Here is a 17,545-nt window from a genome sequence, read left to right on the forward strand (position 1 = left end):
TTGATCTACATCAGAATAAAACTGTTATATCAAAATTTTGTTTTTAAAAAAGAATATTTTTGAGAAAAGGAGAGGCTTTTTGCGCTCAAATTTACCTTCTTTTCAAGTGATAACCCACAAAATTGTTCAGATTTATGAGAACCTGAAATGAAATGAAAATATAAAAACCTTCCTTTCCAAAATTTTGGGGAGAGGATCTTGCAAGTATTTTTGACTTCCCTCTTTATAATATGAAAATAAGATTTGTACAGTAACAGACTGTTATCTTCCTCCTTTTTATGCTAACACTCATTTTCCTGGGAAATATTTTCTTTTGTACTGTACTATAATCAGTGATGAGAAAATATGTGAATATCACGTAAAGGTGTTGCCAGTTGAACACAACAATGTGAATTTCATATAAAGCAGATTGTTAACAAAAAGAATCAATGTAAGTGGATTGTGGAAGTCTTAGGCCCGGACTCTGAAAACGCTAACTTAAAGAAGTACCTTAGGTCCTGGAACTAGAGGTGCTACTGCACCCCCAGCTTAAAGTGGTTTCTATCATATACAGGGTTTACAGTTTGGTTCCATGACCCTCAGCACCCCTACTACACAAATTGTTCCAGCACCCCTGAGGAGTACTCCTTATTTATGGTAGTCCCATTTACTTCAGTCCTATGGGAAAGGATGTATCACTTCTTCCTGCTGAGGGAACCCTTTACACAATAAAAAAAAACAAGGCAAGTCACCATCAGCATCCAGTCCACATGAACTATTTTTTCATGGTACGGCATGGGAGAAATGTCTCAGATCAGTCTATTTCAGACTCTTTTCAAAGCAACTTCAAGTACCGCCAGACCTTCTGCCTTCACATCCTACCCTGTGAATCTCCATCTTTAAAAGTCAAAACAAATCCTCTGGAAGTGTGGGCCTAATATAAGTTTAAAGCTAATAGATAAATCTTCCAAAGGAAAATCATAGTAAGCACTTCTCTCTGTCCCTGACTGGTCTTACAACTGAACAAACTCGATCAATATTCACACCTTTCAGACTTGATTTTTCACCCCTGGTCTAACAGGTGAAGAAGAGCAGTGAGATTTTCCAGGTCAGCCTAGAGGAGTTTCTTCACCAGAGTTCAAATCTCTGGCCACCAGCTGTTGCTGTAGTTTAGAGCAAGATTCTGTGCTTCATCGAGGATCTGGAACACCCTAACAGGGACAGTGGGGAACTCAAATGTAAGTGCAGAATAGGATTTTTTTCCCCCGCAACAGCTCTGAGAAATATATTTGTCCACGAAAAATAATTTAGTGGCACAGGAAAGTTAATATTAAAAGGAAAATCTGCTTGTGCCTAAGGGACTGCCCAAATCGCTCAAGAATCATGACATCCCAACATAAAGATTACCATCCTCACACTGCCACGGTCATTGCCAGCTTGGGTTACTGGCTGCATGAGTGCCAAGACGCAGTCAAAGCTGTCTATCAGCAGCTTCACTTTGCACGGCCAATATCTCAGCTGAAACATCCAGCATCCTCATTCGCTTTCTTTATGGCAGATCTTTCCTTTCCCTCTTCTTTTCTGGCTGCCTTTATATGAATAGCAATACTGGGTACTTCTGTAGCTTTTCATAATGACAGGTTTCAGAGTAACAGCCGTGTTAGTCTGTATTTGCAAAAAGAAAAGGAGTACTTGTGGCACCTTAGAGACTAACCAATTTATTTGAGCATAAGCTTTCGTGAGCTACAGGATGCATCCGATGAAGCGAGCTGTAGCTCACGAAAGCTTATGCTCAAATAAATTGGTTAGACTCTAAGGTGCCACAAGTACTCCTTTTCTTTCTGTAGCTTTTGTCATCCCAGCACCTAGAATCATAGCATCATATAATATCAATGTTGGAAGGGACCTCAGGAGGTCATCTAGTCCAACCCCCTGCTCAAAGCAGGACCGATCCCAATTAAATCATCCCAGCCAGGGCTTTGTCAAGCCTGGCGTTAAAAACTTCTAAGGAAGGAGATTCCACCTCACCGTGCTTAAACATAAAGTCGGTCTTTTAGACTTGTTCCACCTGGAAGGGTCCTCTACTGCCCAGTGAAAAGGTCCAGTAACCATTTCAGCCGCGGAATAGGATAAGCTGCGTTTCACCGATTTTTCCTGCTAAACGACACACACATCAACCACTACCTAGGCTGTGAGCCTTCTTAGCAGGGAGCCCTCTATTGTTCTCTACTTTTACTAAACTAAGCCATTTTTATCTTCCCACGCTCACGTCGACCATACCAATTGGCTTCTGTTATTGAGGAATTCTATTAACACACTAAACTAAGCTATCCCCACTACTCCGGCGTCTTTCATTATCATTAGCGGCTGTAGTATTTTAACTATTTTACTACCCACCAATTTTCCTTGGAACCTAAATAATCGCGTGCAAGGTAGTTATGCAAATGACCAGATTAGAACCAAATGCTCCTGTTGTTCATTACAGTTAATTAAAAAAAAATCTAATGTGAAATAAACTTTCCGCCATTTGGTTATACGTGATCACTAGCCTCTCTGCACAGCTACAGACGATTTCATTTTCTCCTTAAATTAAGTGGTCCCTTTTAATGGGCTAGGTTATTATTGAGGGGAAAACAAATATTCTTTTAACGAATTCCCCAACCCCCAAGCCCAAAGGTCAGACGCTTTCCAACGCCAAATGTCAATGCGGTGCCGGGTCTGCATGCAATTCGGATCGGTAATCGATTTTCATAGGGGGGGGGGAGGGGTTAATGTGTTATCCACGCAGCCCTTGCAAACACTTATGACTCTCACTTTAAACACATGCACAATGCTGTGAAAAGACTCATCATCCAGTGGGAGAGCTAACACTTCCGAAACAGAGGTGAGATTACTTTGGAGAGGTGCAGATTGCTCTCTATTAACAGCCTTATTTTGGGTTGAGTATTGTGCTAAACATCAAGGGAGCAGAGGGATTCCCCCCCAACCGTGCCCCCTCAGATATCTATCCCCCCCGGCCCAAATAAACCCTTGCAACCGGATTGAAGTAATTCATGCTGGCTCTCAGGGGGGTTCTGTCATATCTTGCGCAGTTTGGTGGCTGTTTCGTTGACACAAGCCGACACGTGTCAGCCAGCCAGTATCTGGTGGGGCTCTAGTATATATTTTCAGCAGCTTTGAACAAGCTGCGAGGGATCTTCGCACTGTTTCGCTGAGCAGATGGATTTGGGTTCAGTATTGCTAAGGGGGCTTTCTGTCTTCTAGCAAACATTGCGCCCCGCTCCTTTCTGGTGGTGCCTGGGATTCGAATTACCTAACGCTGGGGAAAGGGGACAGCATCAGGCTGCTTTAAAAAAAAAGGGGGGGGGGGGGAAGCTACTGAAAATAACAGAAAGAAGGGAATCCTTGGTGCCCTTACCTACGCGTCCCAGCCCTGCATATTCCCACCCTTCTAGAATCGAAGTTTGTGGCAGAAGCTTCCTGCACTTACCCAACGTTTATTACTACGCATTGAATAAACAGGTTAAATACTTAATGTGATTTTATCCGCCCAGCGCGCAGAAACTGAAGCAAATAAGGAGCTGGAAAGCTCAGGTGCTTGTAAGGGAAAATTGCCCCTCTTTGTGGTTTATAATAGCTACATTTAAAGGAGGGGGGGGGGAATCTTGAAAATCAGGGCTACAAATGTCCTTGTTAGGATGGTTCTTTGCTCATTTTCTTTTTAACGTGCCGTTTGATTCGAGCTGGCTTTAGGAGGAAATTGACAATAAAAGTCCGGGCTATTTCAAGCCCCACAAATCAGGCAGATACGAGTCTCTTCTAGCCGAAGATATTAACTAGGAAAAAACTTGCATTGACGCTTATTTGTTGACTTCCCTCTCTCTTCACCCCCCCCCCCACCACCACCACCACCACCACCAAAAAAAAACCCGGTACAAGTACCTTGAGCCTCCAATCGATGAAAAATAGTTGCATATCCGTATTGCTGAGAAACGGGGGAAGGAGTCCCCGGAATTAATCAAAGCTGCCCTAATCTACCGTTGGGAAATAGCATTCGGTAGTTTCTCTACAATCCGCGTCTCAGCTATCTTCCCCGGGAACGTCAGCTGAAGGGGCAGGAGCTCAGACCGGGACAGGTAGCCCGGAGAGCGATTTCCATGCTGCTACAGAACACTGTCGAGCAGCCAAGCAAAACCAGCCTCCTCGCCCGCCAAAAACACCCCGGGAAAAAAACTTTTTAGGGGACCGCTTGGAGTGTAAACCTCAGTGCCGATCTCTTAGCCCAACTGCTTTGCTGAGCTCTGGGTTGCCTCCTCTTGGCATTTGAAATAAACCTAAGCAAAGGACCATTGATCTCCTCTCCCCAGTCGCCAGCCTGTGTTTGGATACACCAATTAATTCCCTCCCCCTCGCAGTACATCAAATCACCAAACTCCAAGAACGGGCCAACTTGATGCATCCAACACTCGGACAAATAGCTGCAGCCCCCGCGCTCCTAGCCTAGCGGGGGCTTTGGCTCCCCACGCACACACGCTCCCCCCCCCTCCCCCCCGGGGTCTTACCCTGGCTCCGGAAGAAGCTGGTGGAAAGGAGCCGGCTCGGGGGCTCTCAGCCCCATGTCAGTGCATGCCGGCGCGAGAGGAGCTGCACTTGTAGCTGTTCTTGGTGCTGAAAGAGGCAGAGATTCCAGAGCACGACGCGAAGTCTCTTCCATGTGAATAACAAATACACCCACTGGCAGCCGCTATTGGTCTGTCTAACTCTCCTCCTAATCCACTGCTTATCAGGCACTCAGCCTGGCCAGGGGCAAAGGGAGCTTTCCCTGCTCGGGAACTCGCAGGCTAATCCCCGCCGTTTAGCGCCAAGCAAATCACATCTGGGATGCAGAATAAACCAACCCCACCGGTAGGAAGCCCCCTGGATCTGGCTATGAAGGCTCAGATTCGGGTACCCCTTCCCCAGGGCACACACCCCCTTCCCCAGGGCAGCGGCCTGAGACCACAACGTTCAGGTAAACAAGTGTTTCTATCAGGTTTGATTTGCAGTGAAAGCCAATTACGGCTGGGGGGGAAGGGAGGGAGATAAGGCGGGGGGAACATATGGGCTCCTAAGGAACATGGCTGTTAGCTCCAGCTAGGGTGACCAGCTGTCCCGATTTGATAGGTACAGTCCCGATTTGGGGGGTCTTTTTCCTATATAGGCTCCTATTACCCCCCGTCCTGATTTTTCACATTTGCTGTCTAGTCACCCTCCTAGCTTCAGCCCAGGGAAGAGCTGTTAAGTCATTCAGACACAGCGAGGGAACCCTTTGGGCGGGGCACTCCTGAGGCTGCGGGTGGCGCTGGTCTGTGATCAATAAATAAGAATCACCGGGCCATCGATGAACACGTGGCCCGCGCGTGGAAATTGACAAGCAGCTGGCCGCAGGCCACTGTCGGAACAGCGCTGCTCTCCCCTTAGTTGCCCATCAAAGTTTGCAGGTGCCTTGAGTGGCCGCCTCTTGGTCTGTACTCAAGGCTCCGCAGGGCAGGGGGGGCTTTTCTCCAGCACCAGCGTTAGCGGGGAGGGGGCTCCGACGGGACGGGGAGGAAGGTGCTGGCTGGGACACAGGGGCGGGGTTCTCTATCTTGTATCGCGGCCCCCCGCCCCTGGTGCTTGTGCCCGTTTGGGGGCTGACGGGCAGTAACGGGACGCCCGAGCTTTGCTTTGCAGATTTCAGAGTTCCCGGGGGGTGGGCGTCGGGCGGCTCGGGATGCGTCCCCTGGAAGCCCCGCGCCAGGTTGCTCCCCGCACTGCGCTCTGCGGGGGCTTCTCCCGGCTCCCGCTGAGCCGGCCGGGCCGGGCCTGGTGAACAGGCGCCATCTGGAGGCAGCGGCTGGGAACTGCGCGCTCGGGAGCTGGCTGGGTGAATGTGACGCAGGGAAGACCCCTCCCTGCACCGAGCCTGAGGCGGCCACGCACACGGGAGGGGGCAGCGGCAGGGCTGCAAAGGGGAAGGAGGCAGCGGGACAGGGCACCACGGAAATGAAAGAGCAGGGCTGAGCCGGGGGGCAGCTCAGGGGGCTTATGGCCACAGGACAGGCAGCGGTGCAGTGGGCCGGTGGAATTAATTACCGCCCTCCTCCCCTTTCTGTTTCCTTTGAGCTCAAGTGAGGAGCAAGAAACCGTTATGAATGCTGGTGCACGTGCTGGGAACGAGCTGCAGGGCTCCGTCCCAGGGTGGTCTTGCGCGCTCTGCATGTCGGGGCTGGGGGAGGGGGGGTACATATAATGTAATGAGCTGTAATGAGGCCAGCTGACGCTGTCATCCTGGGCTTTGTTGTTTGTTACTGCTCGGTCTTGTGCAGTAATGGCCTGCCCCAGGCAAGCTGGAGGGCACTGCCAGCCCTTGCTGGGTCTTCTGAGCCTGCAATTGCTATCCTGTAATGGTTCACAAATATCTTCCCTGGAGACTTCATGCACTGTTCTCCTGAATATGTTGTGCATTGAGGATTTTGGGTGTTGGGGAGGGTGTTAATCCATTCGCTAACAATGAGAAAATTGGGGTGCTGGGCTAGCTTCTGTTAGTGATGTCGTGTGTTAGAAATCTAGGACACGCTTATGTGGGCTAAACTAGCATTTCTCAAACTGGGGGTCCTGACCCAAAAGGGGTGAACAAAGCTATGGTAGGGGGGTCGCGGTGTAGGGGGAGAATTTTCGTATTTCTGTTCTAGTTGTTAATACCCACGTGCCATCTTGAATTCCTAACAACAACAACTAGGAATCCATCTTGGCTGCCTTTCTTCCCCCTCCTTAGGGACAGTTACCTGCCCTTTTTGCCGAAAGGCAGGAAACCGGGCAACCATGTGACATGCGATCTGCCCAGTAACAGCAGGGCATCTAAGGGAGAGTGCTGCGCATCTGAGTGGCAGAGTGCTATACTCAGGTGCGTAAGACAGAACACGGCGCCTTACGGTTGTGGGAGGATTTAACACACTCGCACGCAAGGGAGAGCTGCTAGCTGCCACCCTCTCATCCTTCTTCCCTGCGGCATCATGCGGAAGAAGAATCACCAGCACTAAGCAGAGTTACCACCTACCTGTTGCCTGAGGTCCACTTCTCACCCTGCCAAGTCACTTGGTCGGTCCTCGACCTGGGTGCCATGAGGTCAGGAGGCTCCAGACAAGCTGCAAGATATGGTAGAGACCTTTTGAGTCCTCCATACCCCTTACCTGGGACCCGTCTTGGGGAGGGAGTAAACCCTTTTGGTCAGAGTCAGTATAGTTATAGTGTCGCCTTTGCCAATTTACTTTACTTACCTGTGTTGGGAGCCCTTTATAGCATACCCAGTTTACTTACCTTGTTGAACTGTTGTTAGTCTAATAAATGTACCTGAGTTTTACTCCTGCACTCTCTTGTTGGTTTTTTGGGGGGGAAAGCTTAAACCCCAGTGATAGATGCGGGTAGGGAGACGAATCTCTTGGCTGGTCTCCGACCATCCTAAAACCAGTCAACAGCGGTATTGCCACCCTTACTTCTGGGCTGCTGCTGGCCGCAGCGCTGCCCTCAGAGCTGGGTGGCTGGAGAATGGCAGCTGCTGGCCGGGAGCTCAGCTCTGAAGGCAGAGCCGCCGCCAGCAGCAGTACAGAAGTAAGGGTGGCATGGTATAGGGGTTGAAGTGGTTTCCATCATATGCAGGGTTTACAGTTTGGTTCAGTGGCTCTCAGTATCCCCACTATAAAAAGTGTTCCAGTGCCCTTGCCCTTATAACTTTTAGCCCAGTTGTTAAGGAACTTCTCCAGGATGTGAGAGGCTCCAGCTCAGTTACCCCTCTGCCAGGTGAGGAGAAGGGAACATAGGTTTCCCAGACCTCAGTGACTGACCTAACCACTGTAATAAGCAAACATATAAGTACAGAGCTGTGTACTAGATTTCTCACAAGTAGAGGCACAGAATATAAGGTTTCCTACCTTCTATTTTTCAGAAAAAAATAAGTTACAAAGGTTTTGTTCAGTGAGGTTGAATGATAAATTCTGCCTTTTGTATCTCTAACTATTTAGACACACACACACACACACACACTCATCCCGCTTCTATTGCAGCTAATGGCAATTGGAGCAAGCCCTTTGTTATTAGTAAATTTGGGCAAATCTTCTTTTTGCCTGATTCAAAGGAGGGATTTGAATCCACATCTCTTATCTCCCAGGTGAGTGCCTTAATCACCCAGCTATAATGTCATTCTCCCTCTCACCTTTTGGCCAATGTGTTTATACAAGAACATAAGAATGGCCCTACTGGGTCAGCCTAACGGTCCATCTAGCCCAGTATCCTGTCTTCTGACGGTGACCGATGCCAGATGCCCCAGAGGGAATGAACAGAACAGGTAACCACCTAGTGATCCATTCCCAGTCACTCATGCCCAGTTTCTGGCAAACAGAAATTTCTAGGGACACCATCCCTGCCCATCCTGGCTAATAGACAATGATGGATCTATCCTCCATGAACTTATCTAGTTCTTTTTTGAATTCTGTTATAGTCTTGGCCATGACAACATTCTCTGGCAAAGAGTTCCACAAGTTGATTGTGCATTGTGTGAAGAAGTACTTCCTTTTGTTTGTTTTAAACCTGTGCCTGTTAATTTCATTTGGTGACCCCTAGTTCTTGTGTTCTGAGAAGGAGTAAATAACACTTCCTTATTTACTTTTTCCACACCAGTCATGATTTTATAGACCTCTATCATATCCCCCCTTAGTCATCTCTTTCCCAAGATGAAAAGTCCAAGTCTTATTAATCTCTCCTCATACGGAAGCTGTTCCATACCCCTAATAATTTTTGTTGCCCTGTTCTGTACCTGTTCCAATTCCAATGCCAATATATCTTTTTGCGATGGGGCGACCAGGACTGCACGCAGTATTCAAGATGTAGGCGTACCATGGATTTATAGAGAGGCAATATGATATTTTCTGTCTTATTTTCTATCCCTTTCCTAATGATTCCCAACATTCTGTTCACGTTTTTGACTGCCACTGCACATTGAGTGGATGTTTTCAGAGAACTAGTCACAATGACTCCAAAATTTTTCTTGAGTGATAACAGCTAATTTAGACCCCATCATTGTATATGTATAGTTGGGATTATGTTTTCCAATGTGCATGACTTTGCATTTATCAGCATTGAATTTCATCTGCATTTCATTCATGAAATTCATTTCATTTCAGTTGTCCAGTCACCCCCGTTTTGTGAGATCCCTTTGTAACTGTTTGCAGTCTGCTTTGGAATTAACTATCTTGAGTAGTTTTGTATCATCGGCAAATTTTGCCACCTCGTTGTTTATCCCTTTTTCCAGATCATTTATGAATATGTTGAATAGTACTGGTCCCAGTACAGACCCCTGGGGAACACCACTATTTACTTCTCTCCACTCTGAAAACTGACCATTTATTCCTACCCTTTGTTTTCTTTTAACCAGTTACTGATCCATGAGACGACCTTCCCTCTTATCCCATGAGAGCTTACTTTGCTTAAGAGCTTTTGGAGAAGGACCTTGTCAAAGGCTTTCTGAAAATCTAAATACACTATATCCACTGGATCCCCCTTGTCCACGTGCTTGTTGACCCCCTCAAAGAATTCTAGTAGATTGGTAAATTAGAACAGCTTCAACAGGAGTGACTAAGACCTGGTCTGCACCTAAAATGTAGGTCAACCTAGCTACATCGCTCTAGAGTGTGAAAAATTCACACCCCTGGGAAATGTTGTTAAACTGAACTAATCCCTGGTACAGACACTGCTAGGTGGAAAAATAATTTTACCATCTATCTAGCTACCCACTCTTGAGGGGGTGGATTTACTATATTGATGGAAAAACCCCTTCCATTGCTATAGCAAGTGTTTACACTGTGGCATCATAGCTGCAGCATTGCCACTGAAGCACATATAGTGTAGAAATACCCTGAAAGCAAACCACCTCAGACTAGCCTATGAGAGTCTGGTGTATAGGATACTCATCTGGGAGGGGGGACATCCGAGTGTGTATCCCTGCTGCGCAGTAGGGATTCAAAGCTGGGTCTCCCACATTCTGGGCAGGTGCCCTAACCACGTGATTAAAGGTTATAATAGACACAACCATGGACACAGTTTTCTGAAGCCCAAGACAGACTTTTCCGATTGGCTGACAAGTTCCAAACCTTTTAAGAATTGAACTTTCTGATTTGCTGACGTTCCAAACATTTTCAGGCAGAGGTGCTGGAACTATTTTTTATAGTGGGGGTGCTGAGAGCCATTGAACCAAATTGTAAACCCTGTATCTAATGGAAACCACTTCAGGCCAGGGGGTGCTGCAGCACCCCCAGCACTCCTAGTTCCAGCACCTATGTTTTCAGAACTGAACCAAATATTTCCCCTGATTTTTCAGTTTGCTGGCCAAACTGAAATATCAACTATATGCCCAGCTCTAATTATTAGTGCAGGGGACTAACCCATCCTGGGTAAATTGGCTAAACATCTGGGAGAAATCCATTTCTGGGTAAATGACCAACACAAGGCCTACATTCCACTTAAGCATTACTTTTGAGCACATTTAACTCCAAGAAGGCCCTTAATTACTTTGTGCCTCTATTTACTGTTCTGTAAAATAGGTATCATACCTACTTACATCATAGTGGTACAGTTAGTACTGATCAGTTTATGCTTATAAAACACTATTATTATAAGGAACTCAGTGGTAATTATTACTATGGCTGATTTTTACAAACTGAGATGTGCTTGCTGATATTAACCCCCTCTTGAGTATCTTTTATGAGATTTAATTTTTCAAGCAAATATCATTATGTGAGTAGAGAGGTCGCAACATTTACAGGCTCAACACTTGTGTGTTATGTATTCTAACAAATTAAGGTTTTCTATGAGATGAAGCATAACAATAAAAAAATGTTTAAGAATTTAAAAGTGGAAAAAAAAAAGAGAGAGAGAGAGAGAGGAAATAGAATGGGATCTATACCCAGAGTGTGGTATCTGGAAGCAGAGGAAGCAGACAATCTTCTAAGATAGAATATACATCTAGAAAACCTTGATTGGGACTATTGCAGATAATTTTTTCAGAGATGGCTGAGATACCAGAGTTGGGAGTGTGAAGCATGGAAATAGTCATCAGGTCGCAGAGGTGCTGAGCACCACATAGCTGAATCAAGGTACTTTAATGAAACAGAATATTTTTAGTGCCTAACTCTCAAACTTAAATAGCCTACAATCCACAGCTTTTTAAAGGTTTCAGCTATTGGAAACTACCCCTCTGTTAGAGAGAGCAAAAATACACTCGAGCCCACCATTCAGTAAACGGGTTTTGAGATTCTGATGTATACTGGAATATATCCATTCCAGGATCTCTGGGTTTTGGTTTGTTTCAAATGCACATCACTAGAGTCAGACTTGCCATCTTGAGCACTGTGACATAACTCAATGCATTTTCTTGCTACAAAAGTGAGGATTTGAAACATATGCCTCTCCATATGGTTTAAATCTGAAGGAGTGACCCCTCCAGAAGTAGAATACAGTGGGCTCATATGAATTCAAGTGAAAGATGCATGAAGTTTATGGATCAAACCTGGTCCTTCCAGAAAATGGGAGTGTTGCGAACTAATTAAATCCTCTCCAACACAAGCCAGAACTCTGCACTTTTATTTTAACCCCTATAATTACTAATGAAATGAGAGCCAGATTTTGATACGCTTATTTCTCTTAAATACTACCTTACTCCGTAAGTGGTCCTATTGAAATCAATGGGGCCACATGGAGAATTGCAGAGGTTCTCAACCAGGGGTCCGTGGCCCTATGGGAGGCCATAAGCAGGTTTCAGGTGGTCTGTCAAAATAAACTAGAGAGCAGGGCCGGCGTTAGAGTTGCTGGGACCCAGGACAGAAAGCCGAAGTCCGAGCCCCGTCTCTTGGAGCTGAGGCCGAAGCCTGGGCAAATTAGCTTTGCAGGGCTCCTTGTGGTGTGGGGCCCCACGCAGTTGACTGCTTCCTACCCCCTAATATCAGCCCTGGCTTTTAATCTACTGGATATGCAGAAAAACGGTTGCTGTGGCATAGGTGGGCCATGGAGTTTAATAGCACACTGGGGGGCCTCAGAAAGCAAAAGGTTGCGAACCCCTGTAGAATTGGGCGCTGTTCAGTAAGAGGATCAGAATCCAGCCCTAATTAAGTAAGCATCGCAACACCCAAGTAGTACATATTATACCTATTTCACAGCGACTCTCCAGTCCAGCTCCTCCTAGGATGGTGCCGATGTGGTTCTATATATATTTAATAACTTCTCTGTGTATGTACCAGCTTCTGAAAAGAGTCTCCCATTTTGTTTTTATATGCGTGAAAAAAGGAAATGTTGATATAGTGATTTTCATCCCTGAGCACTACACAAAATGATTTAAAACTAGAGAGAGTTTCACTCACCACTGAACTGCAGCCATCCTTGAGGTGAGACTCAGCAACAATTTATAACTCAGAGAATAAAGCCACATTATTTTTCCCCACATGTGGAGTCTAACCTTAACTTGTACATGGCATCAGGTGGGCAGCCCTCCATTCCCGGCCCAAAAGAAAGTCACTGTAGATTGCTACCCTTCGCTGATTTTCTCATCTAACATGCGGTTCAGCTGAATACTTGTGAGCCTCTTCCATCCCACCAAATTCTGCCGGAGAGTCACTGACCCTCAGTGGTTCCAGCTGCCTCTTAGGATATGACCTCAGCTTGGCTTATGTGCCCTAGTATTCCCACTGAGGTTAGGAACAGAATTTGGCTTGTAAGGGCATGAAACTACCTAATATTCAAGCCTTTCATTCTTGTAAATCGTGTACATAACAGAATTTATCAGAAGATTGTTTGCTACACTAACTGCACAAAATGCCATGTACTTTCAGAGTGGAAAGTGTACTTATCTCATCCGGAGATAAACTAGGTTCTACTTTTATTGCTGCCTATTCAATGGCAAGAAATCTAACATAAATCTGTCAAGTACACTTCGATGCACTACACTGCAAAACCAAACATTACTTTTCGTAGCTTAGGTGGGTGAGGTAATATCTTTTATTGGACCAGCTTACAGTAAGCTCAGTAGTTTGTCTCTCTCACCAACAGAAGCTGGTCCAATAAAAGATACTGCCTCACGCACCTTGTCTTTTCAATATCCTGGGACCGACACAGCTACAAAACCACTGGGTTTTCATGGATTTTCACACAAGCAGTAGAAATGTAATTTCAGGTATAATTCCAACTCAGGAATTCAGACTCCGTTTAAAGGAATAAAATACTATAGAGAAAGTGATTTATAGTTAAACAGCACAGATCCCAGTCACCTTAGATCACAGTTGTATTGAGGTGTGAACATCTCTTAGCTTCTTAGGCCTACACTAGGAAATTAGGCCAGTATAACAATGTTGCTGAGGGGTGTGAAAAATCCACTGAGTGACACAGTTAAACCAACCTAAACCCCAGTGTAGACAGCACTAGATCAATGGGAGACCCCTCCTGTCAGCTTAGCTGCTACCTCTCGGGGAGGTGGAGTACCTGTGTGGAAGGGAGAACCCTCCCATTGGGGTAGGTAATGTCTTCACTGAAGCACTGCAGCTGCACCATTGCAACAGTGTACACAAGCCCTTCGTTGGGAGGTATATTTAAAACTTAGGTGCTTTTCCTCAGCTACACATATTGCTTAAGTGAGCATGTGTGCAAGTGCAGGTGCCAATACTTAGGCTGACTTAAGATATTGGCCCCAATCCTGGCCTATATCTGAGTTGCAATATTTACACCATCTTTACATCCCAGGATCTTGAGGCTAACCAGAGACCAGCCTTGTCCCTGGCATAAGCTAGAACAGCCTCACGTCTTTCACTAGTTTCTAAACTTCTCTAGCTGTAAGTAATACAGTCTCACTATATTGATTTAGCTTCCAAGATCTCTTTTGAAGTTCAGTACCTTTCTTCAATAACTTAACAAGGGCTTCCATAGCCAAACCTTAGTAGGAGAGGTGTCTGGACACCACGTTTGTGTCACACACACAAGGCAAGCTGCAGCCACTGGCTCTTCATCTTTCATGCAGAGGCTCAATAAGAACAGCTGACTGGAATGAGGGAAACAGACATTATTGTGATTTGAATAAACAGTATTAGTGCTCAGCCTAGAAGATGGGGTGAATTTTTTTTAGGAAGGAAAAGTTATTTCTTGCAACAATGCCAAATATCAGAGCAGACCACACGTGTCCTGCCACAAAGGAAAGACTTACCTCCAGATGGGCAGTGGAGGGCCTCGGAGACTGAGGACAACTTTTCCCCTCCAGACTTCCTACTCAACTGGGTCTCATCATAGGAGACCACTAAGACATTCACCTAGGAGCAGAGGTCACCACATTGGCACAGGCTAATTGGCATTGTCCTCTTCTCTTTTCATATTGTCTCTTGTTTCTTATTCCCACCCCAAATAAAATTTTATAATATTTGTGCATAAAGCCAACATCAAACCCATTATACCTGAGAGCAATAGGGTTAGATATTGAAAGAGAAAAATCTTTGAAAAAACATTTGTGTAAGTTTACAGACAGACCCCAGCTGGAACTGACCAGTTCACTGACCAGCAAACACAGCAAAAACTAGTCTTCCTATGGGCCAAATTACTTGCAAAACAAAAATCTTTGCTAGACACTAAAAAACATGGACTGAATAGAGACACTGGATTTATGGCTCATTACAACAATCTGTAACCTGCTAAACCGCCCTCCTCCCCTCGCCGCACCCGCACACACCCACACCTTTTCTTCATCCTCATTTCCCCCTGTGACTGGAGAATTGTTAACAGGCCACTTCACCTTGAATGGTCCTTTGAAATATGTGTTAACTACTGTGCTAAACAATCTGTTCCATCTTGTATTTAGCTGTGACAGTTTATTTCCCAGACCTGAGTAAGAGCTCTGTGAAGCTCGAAAGCTTGTCTCTCACCAACAGAAATTGGTCCAATCAAAGATATTACTTCATCCACTTGTCTCTCTTGCAAAACAAATGGCTTTTTCTTGCCTTCAGGTGAGTGAGTCTCACTTGTTTGTTCCCTGTTCCTTGAAACTCTAGAGCCAGTGACTTTCACAGCCTCTCTTTTAAAGCTCAAAATCCTCTTACTTAAGGGAACAATCATCTCCACCTGAGGTCAGTCCCATTCCCAGTCTCCACAGTCTCTACAGAGAAAGCAAATAATTTCTAAGCTAACTTTTTTCTCTCCCTTAAGATTCCCTTGCTCGGGGATAACAACACTTTAAAACCTTTTCCAACCAGATAAGAGGGTCTATACAATGCATCCTCGCCCATAATTATTCTTGTTCTATCTACAAGAGAAAGGGAGAGTCATGTATCAATGTAAACCTCTTTTCTTCAAACAAATAATGTCATTTTCCCCATGTAATTTCTACATAGAGAGAAGCCACATAGCGTAATGGAGCACAGGGCTGGGACTCAAGACCTGATTTCTATTCCCAGCTCTGCCACTGACTAGCTGCTGAATGACCTTGGGCAAGTCACTTCACCTCTCCGTGCTTCAGTTTCCCATCTCCTTTGTAAAGCCCTTTGAGATCTATGGATGAAGAGCTATAAGAGAGCTACATATTATTGCTACTGAAGGGATAGCATGATCCCATCCTATCTTAATCTTCTTTATTACAGTCACAAGGGACACTCATTTCACTTATTCATTGTCACACTTGACATTTACTGTTGATTTGAAAATGCATATACATACACACACATGGGCCCCCATCTCCTCATTGGTCTGATCGTGCACTACTGAAATAAATAGGAGTTTTACCATGGACTTGGTGGGAGCAGGAGCAGGCCCATAATGAGGCAAGATTCATCTCCGAGCCACAAAATAGTTCCCTGTTCAATTTATGCTCTTATCCACAAAACTCTTCGATTACTCTCATTTGTGAACGATATGGTGAATTCATTAAGCTGATGGTTTTGTACTTAAACTTTGCTTTAAATACAAACCAATCAATGGCCAATTGTAATAAGGCATTTTTTCTTCTAACAAACTCACCAAGGACATTTAAAAGCCACTCACTCTTGTGGCTGGTATTAAGGCTAATGATTCTTGCCTTATTGTGTTTCATTGCTTAACTGTGGGCTAAAAAATGGTAATCACCGATTAGTATAATTAAAGACAGCATTTAGACCAGCTATTTATGGAAGAGGAACTGTTCTGTGGTGGAAACATTAACAATTATTAACTACTACTTCATCTGTCATCCTAATGGGACAGTTTGTGACTGACGGTTGATGTGTTGCTGTTTGATATGAACTCTATCTGCTATAGCAGTAGGTTAGATTTATGTTTTTTTCTATGTACTTTAGCATTCCAAATTGTATTTAGCTAGGAAACAAAGAGAACCCCTTGGGTAAAGTGTTCATTAACATGCTAACAGAAATAACTCCAAGTAGGCCATCCACTCAGACCCAAAAAGGGAAGTGGGGGATCCTTAGAAAGTTTGACAATTTTGTACGCACCTGAAAGGTCTCCTCCCTTAAATGGGTTCAAAGAGTTCTTTTGAAATGGCTGAAAGATCTTTGAAATGCGCAGAAATATGCAGGCTTCTAATTCGTATAGGTGTGTGTGAAGAAAAAGAATAGTGAATGGAATTGTAGCATGGTGGGCACTCACCGCCGCGGTGTCTCCGGCTGGTCGTCCGGGAATTAGCTCAGTTCCAGCCTCGGAGCACCTCCTGCTGGCTGGTGTCTTCCTACCGGTGCCTGCTTCCTCCTGATCTCCACCACTTATAGTACTTCAGGTCCCGTGCCCCTCTCGGACCCCGGTGCCCCTTACCTTGGGGTGCTGCCCCACAGCAGTGCCCCCACACTCTGGGTCTCCCCTCCCGGGGAACTCCAATCCCCTAAGCCCACTTCACCTCAGTGACCCACTGCCAGTCCTCATCTAGCCCCTTTACTCAGGGGCAAACTGCATTCTGGAGTGGCCACTCATCATTGGCTAGGGGCTTGGACCTGCTGCCTTTCCCTGCAGCCCCAGTACCTCCTAAGGCCTTTCTGTCAGGCCTCAGCCTGGGAGGTCACCAGGCCTGAGCTCCCCAGCTCAGCGCGCCTCTTCCTAACCGGAGCAGGGTGACCGCCCCACTACAGGAATCAAATGTGTTGTACAAGGAAATTTGTAGGTTAAGGTTACAGTGATGTCTGGACTAAATTATTAGAGCTGAATGAAATTTTTTGAACAAGTATTTTATTGAAAGCTTTCTATTTTCCTGCATTGACATTTTAAATGAAATTTGATTGAAATATTTCATTTTATTTTTTACTCTTTATGAAATGAGAAGAGAGCCATGCAGTGGATTAGACCTGTTTACAAATAATCTACCTAACCATGAGGGGGAATCAGCAATCAATCAGTTGATTAAATAATTGATGTATGTGTCCTTTATTCTTGCCCTTCAGAAAAATATATTCATCACGCTATCATCTCACCACAAGGAGTAATTTCAGGAGGACCTCCCTCAAGATCCCCATTTGTGCCTATATTCTCACTCGCCAAATCATGGGTGAAAGGC

The 17,545-nt window shown here is 45.4% G+C and overlaps 1 protein-coding gene across 3 annotated transcripts in view; it reads right to left on the reverse strand.

Annotated features, from left to right (window-relative positions):
- GRM8 (glutamate metabotropic receptor 8) overlaps positions 1-4,882 on the reverse strand; it is a 457,362-nt gene extending 452,480 nt beyond the window's left edge. The window contains exon 1 of one of the 3 annotated variants that reach the window (XM_074942359.1): positions 4,542-4,882. The gene's annotated coding sequence lies outside the window, so the exon portion shown is untranslated. Of the gene's footprint in view, positions 1-3,921; positions 4,159-4,541 lie in introns of those variants that run through there. The other 2 variants (XM_074942357.1, XM_074942358.1) reach the window with 2 other exon arrangements.
- Between the last annotated feature and the right edge of the window lie 12,663 nt (positions 4,883-17,545).

The sequence above is a fragment of the Natator depressus genome, chromosome 1 (genome assembly GCF_965152275.1).
Source record: "Natator depressus isolate rNatDep1 chromosome 1, rNatDep2.hap1, whole genome shotgun sequence".
In the NCBI taxonomy this organism is placed as follows: Eukaryota; Metazoa; Chordata; order Testudines; family Cheloniidae; genus Natator; species Natator depressus.